This window comes from Saccopteryx bilineata, chromosome 2 (assembly GCF_036850765.1).
Source record: "Saccopteryx bilineata isolate mSacBil1 chromosome 2, mSacBil1_pri_phased_curated, whole genome shotgun sequence".
NCBI lineage: Eukaryota > Metazoa > Chordata > Mammalia > Chiroptera > Emballonuridae > Saccopteryx > Saccopteryx bilineata.
The window spans coordinates 94,863,234-94,878,673 of record NC_089491.1 but is presented as its reverse complement, the minus strand read 5'-3'; positions in this window follow the sequence as shown (position 1 = coordinate 94,878,673).

The window sequence follows — 15,440 nt, the reverse complement described above, 5'->3', positions numbered from 1 at the left end:
GATGATATTTGGGTTGTTTCTACCTGTGGCTATTATAAAGAATACTGCCATGAACACTTCCATACAAGTTCCCTGAGTGGAACTGCTGGATCATGTGGCAATTTTGTATTTAACTTTTTAAAGAACTGCCAAACTGTTTTCCACAGCGGCTGTAGCATTTTACATTCCGACCAGTAATATGATCTGGATAAAAGAAAGCTAAATCATAGAACCCAAATACTGTTAATTACTATAAAGTTGCACTTGAATTCTAATGGCAGATAACCAGGCTGTGTCCAAGAGAGGCTCTCCCTCAAGTAATCTTTATTAGCCATTTAAAACAACACAGTGGTGGCCCTTGAGGGAACTTGGAACACATGCACCCACCCACTCACACACAAATCTGTCTCACCCCACTAAACAACCCCAAATACACATAAAAATATATAAATGAAAATAATGTCTGCTGTGGGAATGAAGCCTTAAAATAAATCCCTGGGCCTCATGTCACCACTGGCCCTGTCTAGGAGATGGTTGTTATGGCTGCAGTGACAGAATTTTCAGGGATGCTCTATTAAGACTCTTAGCTTATTTAGTTTATTTCTTCTGTCACCTACCACGAGTGACAGAAACCAATTTTAAACTGGTTTATGCAAGAAGAGGATCTCTTGGCTGCAGACATGGCTGGGTTCAGGGCTCAAAATATGACACCAGTACCCTGTTGTCATGTCCAGGATCTGCTTTCTCCACACCGGACATGCTCCAAGTCAGGCTTCCCCTTTGATCCTTTTTAGAGAAAAGTTATTTTTTCCCCTCTTTTGTGTCAGGGCTGGAGTTGCTTAGCCCGGCCTGGGTTACATGCCCCATCAGAATGTGAGGAGTGGTGCACCCACCTAAACCATATGGATTAGCTTTGGGAGAGGGATGCTCTCACAGGAAAACCAGGACATTTTCACCAGGTGGGCAAGAATGACAAATGCCATGATAGAGCATACTCTGAATAAAAGAATCAAGATTTAAAAAAAAAAAAGAGAGAAGAAAAAAAAAAAACAACAGAAGGATTTCCCTAGGCCCTGGCCGGTTGGCTCAGCGGTAGAGCGTCGGCCTAGCGTGTGGAGGACCAGGGTTTGATTCCCGGCCAGGGCACACAGGAGAAGCGCCCATTTGCTTCTCCACCCCTCCGCCGCGCTTTCCTCTCTGTCTCTCTCTTCCCCTCCCACAGCCAAGGCTCCATTGGAGCAAAGATGGCCCGGGCGCTGGGGATGGCTCTGTGGCCTCTGCCCCAGGCGCTAGAGTGGCTCTGGTCGTAACATGGCGGCGCCCAGGATGGGCAGAGAGCATCGCCCCCTGGTGGGCAGAGCGTCGCCCCTGGTGGGCGTGCCGGGTGGATCCCGGTCGGGCGCATGCGGGAGTCTGTCTGACTGTCTCTCCCTGTTTCCAGCTTCAAAAAAAAAAAAAAAAAAGATAAAAAAAAATAAAAAAAAAGAAGGATTTCCCTAGAAAGACTGAAACTGATAAGAATAAATTTATTGTGTGTAAATGTAAAACTCTATGTTGAGATTAAATATACATATTTATGTTAAATTTTATTTAAAGGTCTATGTACATATATAATGCAAGCACAAGATGAAAGAAAAATGCTTTAATAGCACTCTTTAAAAAAATCTTAATTTGGCCCTGGCCGGTTGGCTCAGCGGTAGAGCGTCAGCCTAGCGTGCGGAGGACCCGGGTTCGATTCCCGGCCAGGGCACATAGGAGAAGCGCCCATTTGCTTCTCCACCCCTCCGCCGCGCTTTCCTCTCTGTCTCTCTCTTCCCCTCCCGCAGCCAAGGCTCCATTGGAGCAAAGATGGCCCGGGCGCTGGGGATGGCTCTGTGGCCTCTGCCCCAGGCGCTAGAGTGGCTCTGGTCGCAACATGGCGACACCCAGGAGGGTCGCAACATGGCGACGCCCAGGATGGGCAGAGCATCGCCCCCTGGTGGGCAGAGCGTCGCCCCTGGTGGGTGTGCCGGGTGGATCCCGGTCGGGCGCATGCGGGAGTCTGTCTGACTGTCTCTCCCTGTTTCCAGCTTCAGAAAAATGCAAAAAAAAAAAAAAAAAATGCAAAAAAAATCTTAATTTTTGGTTCCAGTAATTTTGATATGATTAATAACATGATCTATGGATCCCAAAATTTTGCACTAATGGATTTAAAGGGCTGGATAAAAAAGAAGACAGTGACATTAATTTCTACTTCATGTCTGTAATACTGTGGTCCAGCCTGGGAGCCACATTTTATGAAGGGCACTGGTGAGTGTCCAGACAAGGGTCAGTATCTAGCCACAGATGCTGCTTTGGTGAGGCTTGGTGAGGCGAAGTGCTTATTGCTATGGGGCAGGAAGTGTAATCCAGAAGAAGACTGTGGGGTGCATGTGATAGAGAGAATTCCTGCTTTGCATGAGAAGGTTGGTGTCTTGAAACAGGCTGAACAGGTAGGCAACGTGAGCCTCCTACAAAACCCCGTGGCCATACTTGGAAAGTGTGGGTCGGATTGCAAACACCGGTGACTTTCTGGACCACTCTTTCAGATCAGAAGCTTCTGAGATTTCTAGTATCACCTAATTTCCCCAAAAGTGGCAGTTCCAGGTATTGTAGTTATCTAATCTCTGAGACATCTAGCTAGGTAGAGACTTTTGGTAGCCTGTGGATGATGGCAGGTGTTTTTGCTGGTCGCGTTGTTGCAGCATCAGGATGCAGAGAAGCGCTTTCCATATACCTGGCTTCTAGTCTTTTTGGTCTTTGAGCGTGAAAGGTGCCTGTCTAGGGCATCTGCAGGAAAGAGGGCAAGGCACCTGCAGTTGTGGACACAGAGTTTGACTTTAGCTCTGGACCACACACAAGCATGCTACTCAATAAGCTCGGCTACTTCACACCTGCTCAATAGAAGTTTACCAATGAAAGGAATATATACACCAACTGCATTTCTAACTGGTTATTTGTTTTCAGAGTGTTCTTTATTTTTTTAAATTCAATTTTTAAACATTATGTCTACTGGTTCTATCAATTGCTCAGAGTGGGTGTTGAAGCCCTCAACAATAATTGTGGGTTTCTGTATTTTTCCTCTCAGCTCTGCTGGTTACTTCAGGTAGTTTGAGGCTCAGCTGTTAGTATGTACTCATTTAGGATCACTATATCTTCCTGTGAACTGATCACTTTGTCATTCTATAATGTCCTTCTTTGTCTATATTATATTATATTGTATTATAATTAATATAACCCTTCCTGCTCTTGTTTAATGTTTACATTATCTGTGTTTTTCATCCTTTTACTTCCAACTTACCTATTCCTTGTATTTGAAATGAATTTCTTGTATATAGTATGTATATGTTGTTGGATCATGTTTTTTTTTTTTTAATCCACTTTGCTGATCTCTGTCTTTTAATATTTTATTTTTCTAATATTTAATATTTTTTACAGAGACAGAGTCAGAGAGAGGGATAGATAGGGACAGACAGACAGGAACGGAGAGATGAGAAGCATTAATCATTAGTTTTCTGTTGCGACACCTTAGTTGTTCACTGATTGCTTTCTCATTTGTGCCTTGACCGCGGGCCTTCAGCAGACTGAGTAACCCCTTACTTGAGCCAGTGACCTTGCATCCAAGCCGGTGAGCTTTTTGCTCAAACCAGATGAGTTCGTGCTCAAGCTGGTGACCTCGGGGTCTCGAACCTGGGTCCTTCGCATCCCAGTCTGATGCTCTATCCACTGCGCCACCGCCTGGTAGGGCTGATCTCTGTCTTTTAATTAGTGCATTTAGACTATTTACATTTAAGGTAATTCTGATATGTTAGGGCTGAAGTCTGTCATTCTCTTATTTGCTTTCTGTTTGTTTACTATATTTCTTGTTTCTGTTTCTTCCTTAACTCCCTCATTTGAACATTCATTAGGATTCTACTTTGATTTATTAAAGATATTTTGAGTATACAACCTTGTATAATTTTCTTGGTGATTGCTGTAGGTATTCCAATATATATGTAACTAATATTAATGCTTAACCATTTCTAGTGAAGTATAAAGAACTTACTTTCATTGAGGTCTCTTTATCTTCCCCACTTTTTGAATATAATTGTATTTCCTCCTTATATTTTCAACACTTCATGAGATGGTGTTATAATTTTTGCTTCAATAATCAAATGATTTTAAAAACTCAGAAAAGTTTGAACAGATTTTTATATTCACCTATATATCTACCCATTTTTTTTTCTTTTTTTATTTTCTTCTTTCTGAAGCTGGAAATGGGGAGAGACAGTCAGACAGACTCCCGCATGCGCCCGACCGGGATCCACCCGGCACGCCCACCAGGGGGCGATGCTCTGCCCCTCCAGGGTGTCCCTCTGCTGTGACCAGAGCCACTCCAGCGCCTGGGGCAGAGGCCAAGGAGCCATCCCCCGCGCCTGGGCCATCTTTGCTCCAATGGAGCCTCTGCTGCAGGAGGGGAAGAGAGAGACAGAGAGGAAGGAGAGGGGGGTTGTGGAGAAGCAAATGGGCGCTTCCCCTATGTGCCCTGGCCGGGAATCGAACCCGGGTCCCCCGCATGCCAGGCCGACGCTCTACTGCTGAGCCAACCGGCCAGGGCCTATATCTACCCATTTTTTTTTTTTTTTTTTTTACAGAGACAGAGAGAGAGTCAGAGAGAGGGATAGACAGGGACAGACAGACAGGAACGGAGAGATGAGAAGCATCAATCATTAGTTTTTCGTTGCGCATTGCAATACCTTAGTTGTTCATTGATTGCTTTCTCATATGTGCCTTGACCGCGGGCCTTCAGCAGACCGAGTAACCCCTTGCTTGAGCCAGCGACCTTGGGCTCAAGCTGGTAACCTTTTGCTCAAACCAGATGAGCCTGCGCTCAAGCTGGCAACGTCGGGGTCTCGAACCTGGGTCCTCAGCATCCCAGTCCGATGCTTTATCCACTGCGCCACCGCCTGGTCAGGCTATCTACCCATTTTTATGTTATTTCTTTTCTGAAGTTCTAAGCCTTTCCTTCAGACAACTTCCTTTAGCCGTATTTTAAATGTAGGTTTGCTAGCATAACATTTTCGGTTTTTTTTTTTTGTCTGATAGTAGCATGAATTCCCTTTCATTATTAAAGGATATTTTTACTGTTTATAAAATTCTGGGTTAAGGAATTTTTCTTTCAGCACTTGAAAACTGTTTTCACTTTCTTCTGTCTTCAGGTTTTCAGATAAAAAATATATTGCTATTCAAATTGTATTCTTCTATAATTAATGTGTTGTTAATCTCTGGATGTTTGATTTTTTCCTATAGTTTTAATTACGTTTATTCACTATTTAAATTTAATTATGATGTGTCTTGGCATAGGTTTCTTTGTGTTTATCATAATTGGAAATTATTCAACTTCTTGAATCTGTAGATTTATGTCTTTTCCCAAATTTGAGAAGCTTCAAACATTTTTTAAAAAATACAGTTATGGATCCCAGCCCTTCTAACACTACCTTCTCTCTTGTTGTTTGTGTTTAGGGTTCAAAAATATGCTGGCTTTGCTTTCTGAGATGTCCTGCCTTTCCTCTCTTCCCTCACTTTAGTCTGAACTTTCTCTTTCTATCAGCTCTGCCATCTCTATCCTGCTTGATTTTGATTCCACTGCAAGCAATTGCTCTCAGTGCGGGGTCCTGCCTTGAAAAAGGAGCCTTGGCATAGCAATTCAGAGTTCATAAGAGCTAGACTGCTCTAGCCCCTTTAGTCCATCTTAACACAGGCCTTTTGTATTTGTGTGGTACCGGAGACGACAAATCTCCTTTTATGGCTACTGTTCTCAATTGTCCCATATCACTGCTTTCTTTGCTTCCTTCAACATAGATGCTACTGTATATAAGAGTTTGTCTCCACACCTCATATTTTCAGATTTGTGGGGATATCTTGTCTTTTGTTTTGTTTTGCAAATTTGTCGCTGATGATTGATGTTTAGTTTTGTTTTGATATCTAGTTGCTCTTTTTATTTATGTGGTAATTCAGAGAGACCAAACAACTTTGCAGCCACTGTTGTCATCTTCTCAGAATCCTCTCCCTCTATTTAAAAAAACTCCTATTGTCTGTTTTCTTTCTGCATTGTTCTTCATGGATGAAGTGACATCAGATGTGTTCACAAGTTATCCAAAATAAGACAGAACTTTTATTATGAGTCAATGACTGATTTAAGCCACGCCTCCCACAAGTTTAGTGTGAAGAATTGCAGAAAAGAAAAAAATCTAGAGAGAAACTGGTGTGGGAGATACTCCTGATCTCTTCCCTTGGAATTTCAACAAATTCAACTATAGGCAGAGAAAAATCCCCAGGAGCACCTGAAACATACACATACCAGATAAAGTTCTGAGTTAGTGAAAAGGTGGGCCAAAGACAGAATGCACTCATGGAGGAAAAAAGCCAAGGACAGTTTTTCTCTTTCCTCATCCATCTGAGGGAGGAAGGCACTTTTAGTGTGGGTTTTGTTTTCGAGCCAAGAGAAGTGGAGAGACTATGGGGCAGAGGGGAAGGAGCCGAATTCAGGCGGGCATGCAACCAAGAGCAGAACAAGAGCAGGAACACAGCCCGTTCCAGCATCTGCCTGCATCGCAGGGTTCCATTTGCAATCTCAGGCGCTGGGCACGCACATAGCCTGTGGCTTCCTCCCAAGATTTCCCACTGTTGGTCAAATAAGTTTGTAAACATGATATATATGTTTGCTCGCTTGTGACTTATATTGGGTGTGGGGGACAGGCTATAAGCAGGCCAGGTCGTTGTAGCCTAAGGTTTGGTTTTAGGACTAAGCTTTTCCCCACACCCTTGACTGATTGTATGATCTGGGTGGTGCACTCTCATGAGGAATCCAATTATGCCTTGGATAAGTGACTTTGTATCGGAGAGTTCCTTGTTTGTATATTGGATTAAGGGATTTTGGTTTTCTACACTATAAAGTGGGACAGACCAGGAGCTGACTCACTCAGTTTCTGCTATCACGATTGCAGGGGCTTCCCTGATCCCTTGCCCTTCATGGGAAAAGCTGGTTTTCTGCTTTTCCCTTGTCTTCTTTTGTGGTTTGCCTGTCTTGGTGAGACACCAATAAATAGGATGGCCCCCCATCCTCTGACTCTGCCATTTCTTTATCATCTGCCTGAATCCAATGGGAACCTGCATGTGAATGGCCACGATGGCGGCTCCTGGCTTACACGGGTATAGGCCAAAGCAGCCAATGGGCAGAATTAAGAGCTGTTTGGCTAGTTGCCCATAATGAACCTTCGCCTCTGGTAATCTATACTGACAGCTGGGCTGTCTATCGTGGACTTACCCTTTGGATTGCTACTTGGCACATTAACCAGTGGATGGTAATGCACTGTCCACTATGGGGTCAGGCTGTGTGGCAGGACTTATGGGAAATAGGACACCAGAAGCAGGTGACAGTATATCATGTCACAGGGCATGCCCCTCTAGCCCATCCTGGGAATAATGAGGCAGATACGTTGGCAAGGGTGCGATGGTTGGAGACTGCACCTGTAGGTGATGTGGCATAGTGGCTCCACCGGCGCCTGCTCCATGCAGGACAGAAAACTATGTGGGCTACGGTTAAGGCTTGGAACTTGCCTGTGTCCTATGCAGAGGTACTTGCAGCCTGTGAGCAATGTGCAGTATGTTCCAAGGAACACCCTCGGAGACCACTGGTGTCGCCTGGACAGATTCAGAGGGGTTATGTTCCACTGACACGATGGCAGATAGACATTATTGGACCCTTACCAAAGTCAGAAGGGTACCAGTATGCAGTCACTTGTGTAGATACTGCCACTGGGCTGCTTGCTGCTTACCCTGCTCGTAACCCTGACCAGAGGGCAGTCATACAGGCTCTGGACCGCCTGAGTGCTGCATATGGGCGACCGCTGGTCCTTGAAAGTGACAATGGTACCCACTTCACTGGTTCAACGGTGAGGCAATGGGCTCAAAAGCTGGGGGTGGACTGGAAGTACCATGTTCCCTACCACCCCCAGGCTGCTGGTATCATTGAGCGTTATAATGGACTCTTAAAGCAGGGACTGCGACAGGAGGGGGGCACCGGCTCTCTTACTGGATGGACACGCCGCTTATGGACAGTACTCCGGATTTTGAATGAGCGACCCCGACGGGGGAGGCCAGCTCCAGTAGAGGCCCTCCTGCATCGGACAGCTGCCCCCATTCAGTTGCAGATACGCACCAAGGACATTTTACTCAAGCCAGGTTTTGGACAGCAGGGCAACGTGCTCTTACCTGCTCCAACAGCCCTTCTTAAAGGACAACGGCTTCAATGGACTTGGCCCTGGACTGTACAGGCCCCCCATCTGAGATGGGTGGCTTTGTTGGCACCATTGGGAAAGGGGCTAGAGGTGGACCTCCAGTTAACTCCTTGGGCGACCAGCACCTGGCCACCTAGGGTAGAAGTGTATTATCCCTTGAGCGCTCAAGGGAACAGCATTTTGAAGGGCACCTTTGTAATTTCTTTATGGCCAATAATGAGTTCTCCTATTTTACTACACATAGAACCAGCAGATGCTGGTGTATTGGCCAATAAGGTTTGGTATGCCCGCTCAGGGCGGCCTCTGGTGCCAGCTACGGTGCTGTCTGCAGACAAAACTCTGGCCTGTATTCTGCCAGAAAGAAAGGATTTGCCTCTCTTGGTGCCATTGACAGCTCTCTCATTTCGCCCATAGTTTTTGATCTGTTAATCCTATTGCTATAGTTGGTACTATTTCTGTTTATGCAATGTATCCCACTCCTTGCACAGTGACCATCATGGAAGATGCCTGTGGTTTAGATTGTAAAGCGAGCAAAAGGGGTGGAATGTTGTTCAAATAAGTTTGTAAATATGATATATATGTTTGCTCGCTTGTGACTTATATTGGGTGTGGGGGACAGGCTATAAGCAGGCCAGGTCGTTGTAGCCTAAGGTTTGGTTTTAGGACTAAGCTTTTCCCCACACCCTTGACTGATTGTATGATCTGGGTGGTGCACTCTCATGAGGAATCCAATTATGCCTTGGATAAGTGACTTTGTATCGGAGACTTCCTTGTTTGTATATTGGATTAAGGGATTTTGGTTTTCTACACTATAAAGTGGGACAGACCAGAAGCTGACTCACTCAGTTCCTGCTATCACGATTGCAGGGGCTTCCCTGATCCCTTGCCCTTCATGGGAAAAGCTGGTTTTCTGCTTTTCCCTTGTCTTCTTTTGTGGTTTGCCTGTCTTGGTGAGACACCAATAAATAGGATGGCCCCCCATCCTCTGACTCCGCCATTTCTTTATCGTCTGCCCGAATCCAATGGGAACCTGCATGTGAATGGCCACAATGGCGGCTCCTGGCCTTGCACCCACCCAATAGCCCGTGGAGATCGGCCTGCGTGGTGGGGCCGAGATGTGCTGGATCTGCCTGTGTGGCCCACAAAGTTTGGCCCGCATGACACTGATGCTTGCTTGATCTCTGACTTGTGCCCCGCCCACCCTGCTCCAGAAACTTGGGCGCCTGCCTGCTAGCAGCATGCAGCCCTGTCCTGTCTGGGACTGTGCTTTGAATGGTATTGTCAGAAAGACCTGGCTGAGTCTCCCCCAGCCTCCTCAGTCCTGCATTGCTCCTTTGCTGTGTGAACAGTGGCAGTAGCAGATCCCCCACAGCTGTCTCCGGGCCATTCTTCTGTGAGAGGAAGAAATGCCAGACCTCTGATTCCCTGCTTTGTTGGGATGTGGAGAGAGGCACCCGAGACCTGAGACTGCCATTGCTAGAGCCATAAAGTTGCAAAGCTCGAACAACAAGCCCCTCCTACCAATGCTGCTGAGACTGGCCTACATCATGACCACAGTCACACCGCAGCAGAACTCCGCCCAAGAACCTCAGAGTATGCAAAACTTGCAGTACAGCACCACCTGCAGGAAAAAGTGAAAAGTTACCTCTCAAAACTGAAAAATACATTTTTTTTTGCTTTTTCTCATTTTCCTTCTTTCCTTTTTTTCTTCTTTTTTCAATTTAAACCTCATTATCTTTAGTTGTTATACTTTTTATTCTTGTTTTTTTGTGTGAGGGTTTCATTTCTGACACCTTCTCTTTTACTTTTTTTGTTTCCTTCTTCCCTTCTCTTTCCTTTTTTGCTTTACCTTCTTTTTTTATTTTTTTCCTCTCATTTGAATGTTATTTTTCATCAAATTATTATATATTGCTCACAAAAAGTAGAGGATATTTCAAAATGAATATGAAGTGATAAAAAAGGAAGCATTTTATTTTTTTATTAAGTAAGAACATCAAGAAAGCTAACGACAAGTAAAAGAAAATTGTTTAATTATGCAAATGAGATATAAAACCAACTTTTATTTTATTGGTGAAAATGCACTATACAAATGGCTGAAAGTACTAGATGGAGTATCAGCAGGTTCTTTGATCCTTTTATTTATTTATTTTTTTTTCCATTTTTCTGAAGCTGGAAACGGGGAGAGACAGTCAGACAGACTCCCGCATGCGCCCGACCGGGATCCACCCGGCACGCCCACCAGGGGCAACGCTCTGCCCACCAGGGGGCGATGCTCTGCCCATCCTGGGCGTCGCCATATTGCGACCAGAGCCACTCTAGCGCCTGGGGCAGAGGCCACAGAGCCATCCCCAGCGCCCGGGCCATCTTTGCTCCAATGGGGCCTTGGCTGCGGGAGGGGAAGAGAGAGACAGAGAGGAAAGCGCGGCGGAGGGGTGGAGAAGCAAATGGGCGCTTCTCCTGTGTGCCCTGGCCGGGAATCGAACCCGGGTCCTCCGCACGCTAGGCCGACGCTCTACCGCTGAGCCAACCGGCCAGGGCTGATCCCTTTATTTTTGTGAGCATTGTATTTTGGACTCATACTTTTTTGTGAGATTTTGCTTGTTTTTTACTTCATTTTTCCTCAGTTCCTGCTCCTTATTCTCTGTAGTTTTTGTTCTACTTATTATTTACAAAATTTTTATTTTTTCAATTTTGATCTTTTTAGTTATCTCTTGTTAGTGTTAACATACAACTCCTCAAATGCCATCAAAGAAATAAAATATAATATAGATGCACAAGGCAAAGATATTGCTCAGACAGGTGATGAAAAATCTCCAGAAAAAAACCAACTCAATTACGTGGAAACCTTGGAGCTAAATGACAGAGAATTCAAAATTGAAGTTCTAAAAATACTCAATGGGATACAAGAAAACACTGAAAGCCAATTTAGTGAGCTCAAAACACAATTTAGCGAACAAAAAGAGTAGTTCACCCAGGAAATTGAAACTATAAAAAAGAACCTTACAGAGATGAAAAATTCAATATATGAACTGAAAAATGAGGTAGCAAGTTTAGCTAATATAACAGGCCAGATAGAGGAGAGAATCAGTGACATTGAAGACAGGCAACTAGAGATACTACAGAGAGAAAAGAGAGAGACTCATGCATAAAAAATAAGAAAGCCCTATAAGAATTGTCTGACTCCATCAGGAAGAGAAATATAAGAATAATGTATATAACAGAAGGAGAGGAGAGGGAAAAGGAAATGGAGAACATATTCAAACAAATAATCGATGAGAACTTCCCAAGCCTGTGGAGTTAGAGTCTCAAATCCAAGAAACAAGCAGAACACTTAGTTACCTCAACCCAAACAGACCTACTCCAAGGCACATTGTAATGAAATTATCACAAATAAATGACAAAGAAAAAAATCCTCAAGGCAGCTAGAAAAAAGAATATAACATATAAAGGAAGGCCCATTAGGCTACCATCAAATTTCTCAGCAGAAACTCTACAAGTCAGAAGAGAGTAGACCCTAACATTTAAAGTACTGAAAGAGAGGAACTACCAGCCAAGAATACTATATCCATCAAAGCTATGCTTAAAATACAAAGGAGAAATAAAAATATTTACAGACATAGAAAAGCTGAGGGAATTTCTTATTAGAAAATCCACACTTCAGGAAATACTAAAGAGAGTTATCTGATTCCTTTTACAAAGAATAAAACAAAAACAAAACTACAAGTAAAAGGTCCAACAGGACCACAATAAAAACAAGGATAATCTGTGATAACAATAACATAAAAGGAGAGAGGACAAAGATCAGCAGTAGCATAAGAGGATGAAATGCAGAAGGATTCATGAGATAATGGACTCAAGTGAATATGATAATTTTTCTTTTAATAACCTAATGGTAACCATCCCTGAAAATGCCACTACTGAAACACATAGCTTAAAAAGAGAAGAAACAGAGGAAAGAAGTATAGAGTACCACCAAACAAAAACAAATGACAGAAAAACAAAAGAGAAGAACCAATAAGACACAGAGCTATCAGAAAGCAATATATAAAATGGCAATAGGAAACTCTCAAGTGTCCATAATTATATTAAATGTACATGGATTAAACTTAACAATAAAGAGGCACAGAGTAGCAGATTGGGTCAAAAAGCAAAACCCAACTGTATGCTGCCTTCAAGAGACATATCTAAGGTACAAGGATAAAAATAGATTCAAAGTGAAAGTTTGGAAAACAATATCCAAGCAAATAATATCTGAAGAAAAGCAGGTATAGACATACTCATATCTGACAACGCTGACTACAAGACAACAAAAGTTTTTGTCATTTTATAATGATAAAGGGGACACTTCTTAAAATATATGCACCAAATCAGGTAGCACAAAAATATATTAGATGTCTACTAACTGATCTAAAAATAGAAACCAATAAAAATATAATCATACTTGGAGGTCTCAGTACACCATGAATGGTTGTAGATCATTCATCCAAACAGAAAATCAATAAAGAAATATTGGCCTTAATTGGAACACTAGAACAAATGGATATAATAGACAACTACAAGACATTGCATCCCAGGACGTCAGAATATACGTTTTCCTCCAGTGTACATGGAACATTCTCAAGAATTGACCATATGCTGGGCCACAAAACTAGCATCAACAAATTCAGAAAGTCTGAAATTATACCAACCATATTCTTGGACCATAAGGCTTTGGAACTAGAATTCAACTGCAAAAAAGTAAACAAACCCATAAAAATTTGGAAATTAAATAACATACTTCTAAAAAATGATTGGGTCAAAGAAAACATAAAAGCAGAGATCAAAAGATATATACAGATGAACAACGACAACATGACATATCAGAACCTCTGGGATGCAGCAAAAGCAGTAATAAGAGGGAAGTTCACAACATTACAGGCTTATATATATCAAAAAACAAGAGAGAGCCCAAGTAAACAACTTAACATCACATCTTAAAGAACTAGAAAAAGAACAAAGGCAACTCAAAACCAGCAGAAGAAAGGAAATAATAAAAATTAGAGCAGAAGTAAATGAAATAGAGAACAGAAAGATTATAGAAAAATTTAATGCAACAAAGAACTGGTTTCAAAAGATCAACAAAATTGAGAACCCCCTGGCAAGACTCACTATAGAAAAAGGAGAAAAGATTCATTCATATAAACAAAATCTGAAAAGAAAGAGGAGAAATTATTTTGCATATCATATATATACAAAAGATCATTGTGGAATACTATAAAAAACTATATGCCACTAAATTCAACAATCTAGAAGAAATGGATAAATTGCTAGAACTATGCAATCTTTCTAGACTGAATCACAAAGAAGTGGAAAGCCTAAATAGCCCCATAAGCAGGGAGGACATAAAAACAACTATCAAAAACCTCCCCAAAAATAAAAGTCCAGGGCCAGACAGCTACACTAGTGAATTTTACCAAACATTCAAAGTAGATATGGTTCCTATTCTTCTCAATGTTTTCCAAAAAAATGGAAGACAAAGCTATATTTCCAAACACATTTTATGAGGCCTACATAACCCTCATACCAAAACTTGGCAAGGACAATACAAAAAAACCCCCACAAACTACAGACCAATATCTCTAATAAATACAAATGCAAAAATCCTAAACAAAATACTAGCAAATTAAATAAAACAACACATTAAAAATTGTAAATACATCACAGTCAAGTGGAATTCATTCCAGAAGCACAAGGATGGTTCAACATACATAAAACAATTAACATAATGCACCATATCAACAAAACAGAGGACAAAATCCATATGATTCTATCAATAGATGCAGAAAAGGCATTCGATAAAATACAACATCCTTTTATGTTTAAAACATTCAATAAAATGGGTATAGAAGGAAAATATCTCAACACAATAAAGGCCATATATGACAAACCATTAGCTAACATCATACTAAATGGTAAAAAACTGAAAAATTTCCTCTAAAATCAGGAACAGGACAAGGTTGCCCACTCTCTCTACTCCTATTCAACATAATGCTGGAAGTTCTAGCCATAGCAATCAGAGAAAAAAAAGAAATAGAGGCATTCATATTGGGAAATAATAATGGTTTTATTTTTTGCAGATGACACGATCTAGTATATAAAAACTCCCAAAGACTCCACAGAAAGACTATTAGAAACAATAAACCAATACAGTGAGGTCACAGGATACAAAATTACTATACAGAAGTCTATTGCTTTCATACATGCCAACAATGAAACTTCAAAAAATGAACTAAAAAATAATCCATTTTACAGTTGCAACAAAAAATAAAAAAACCTAGAAATAAACATAACAAAGAATGTAAAGGATCAATATACTGAAAATTACAAAGCATTATTAAAGGAAATAATGCTTTGTAAAAAGACACAATGAAATGGAAAAATATCCCATGTTCTTGGATAGGAAGAATAAATATAGTTAAAATGGCCATATTATCCAAAGCAATATACACATTTAATGCAATTCCCATCAAAATTCCAATGTGATTTTTTAAAGAAATGGAACAGAAAATTATCAGGTTTGTATGGAACCATAAAAAACCCTGAATAACCAAAATAATCCTGAGGAAAATAAAACAAAGCTGGAGGTATTACAATACCTGACTTCAAATTATACTACAGAACCATGATAATTAAAACAGTGCGGTATTGGCAGAAAAACAGACACACAGACCAATGGAACAGAATCGAAAGCCCAGAAATAAAACCACATATATATGGGCAAATCATCTTTGATAAAGGAGCCAACAACACACAATGGAGAAAAGAAAGCCTCTTCACAAACGGTGCTGGGAAAATTGGAAAGCCACATGAAAAAGAATGAAACTTGACTACAGTTTGTCCCCTTGCAAAAAATTAATTCAAAATGAATCAAAAACCCAAATATAAGACCTGAAACAATAAATTACATAGAAGAAAACATAGGTAATAAACTTATGTACCTTGGCCGTAGAGAGCATCTTATGAATTTGACCCCAAAGGCAAGGGAAGTAAAGGCAAAGATAAATTAATAGGACTATATCAAACTAAGAAGCTTTTGCACAGCAAAAGAAACTGACAATAAACCAAACAGACAACCAACTAAGTGGGAGATGATATTTGCAAACAACAGTTTAGATAAGGGGTTAA